Raw genomic sequence first — 1460 nt, forward strand, 5'->3', positions numbered from 1 at the left:
GATTGAACTTGTTAATGATTATGACTGTGAAATCCTTTACCACCCAGGAAAAGCCAACGTGGTAGCTGACGCTTTGAGTAGAAAGGAAAGGAGTGGAACCATCAAAACTGTAGCAATGAGAATGAATTTGATTCCTGATATTCGTAAGGAAATTCAGAAGTGCCAACAAGAAGTTGTGAAAGAAGAATTTGTTAAAACAGAAAAGTTGGGTAAAATGATCTCAACCTTGGAACAAAATGATGAAGGACTTATGTGCTTTCAAGGGCAAATCTGGGTACCACATTTTGGAGATGTCCGAAGTATGATATTGAATGAAAGTCATAAATCCCGATACTCTATCCATCCAGGYACCAATAARATGTATCGAGATTTAAAACCTTTTTATTGGTGGCCAGGATTAAAAAGAGATATAGCACGGTATGTGGAACAGTGTCTGACATGTTTACAGGTTAAGATTGAACATCAGAAGCCATATGGGAGTCTTCAATCGTTAAAGATACCTGTATGGAAATGGGATCACATTACCATGGATTTTATTATAAAGTTACCTCGAACTCCAAAAGGGTATGATGCGATTTGGGTAATTGTTGATCGTTTGTCTAAATCTGCGCATTTTCTACCGATAAGAGAAAAGTACTCTTTAGAAAAACTAGCACATTTTTATATTAAAGAAGTTGTTACTAGACATGGTGTTCCATTGTCCATTATTTCTGATAGGGATAGTCGGCTTACTTCCAAGTTCTGGGAAGGATTACAGAAGACTTTGGAATCTGAAATTCGGTTAAGTACAGCTTATCATCCGCAAACAGATGGGCAAAGTGAAAGAACTATTCAGACTCTCGAGGATATGTTGAGAAACTGTATTATTGACTTCGAGGGATTATGGGAAGATCATTTGCCATTGATAGAGTTTGCATATAACAATAGTTATCATTCCAGTATTCAAGCGACACCATATGAAGTGTTATATGGACGTAAATGTCGAACGTCGTTGTGTTGGAATGAAGTGGGTGAGAAACAGTTGACAGGTCCTGAAATTGTCCAAGAAACTTCTGAAAAACTCGAACAGATCCGTGAGAGAATCAAAACAGCACAAGATCGCCAGAAAAGTTATGCAGATAATCGTCGAAAGCCGATTGAGTTTGGTATAGGTGATTTTGTAATGTTAAAAGTTTCGCCGTGGAAAGGTGTCATCAGATTTGGGAAGAAAGGAAAGCTCAGTCCAAGGTATGTTGGGCCGTTCAGAATATGTAAGCGAATTGGGCTAGTAGCAAATCAGTTAGAGCTACCAGAAGAGCTGAGTCAGATTCACAACACTTTTCATGTATCAAATTTGTGGAAATGTTTGGCTGATCCGAATCTAGCTGTACCTTTGCCAGAGATTCAATTAGACAGTAAATTGAATTTTGTGGAAACACCGAAAGCTGTTATTGATAGAAAGAGCAGAGTGTTGAGAAACA

The sequence above is a fragment of the Cynara cardunculus genome, assembly GCF_001531365.2.
Source record: "Cynara cardunculus var. scolymus isolate 2C chromosome LG 17, CcrdV1, whole genome shotgun sequence".
Lineage (NCBI taxonomy): Eukaryota > Viridiplantae > Streptophyta > Magnoliopsida > Asterales > Asteraceae > Cynara > Cynara cardunculus.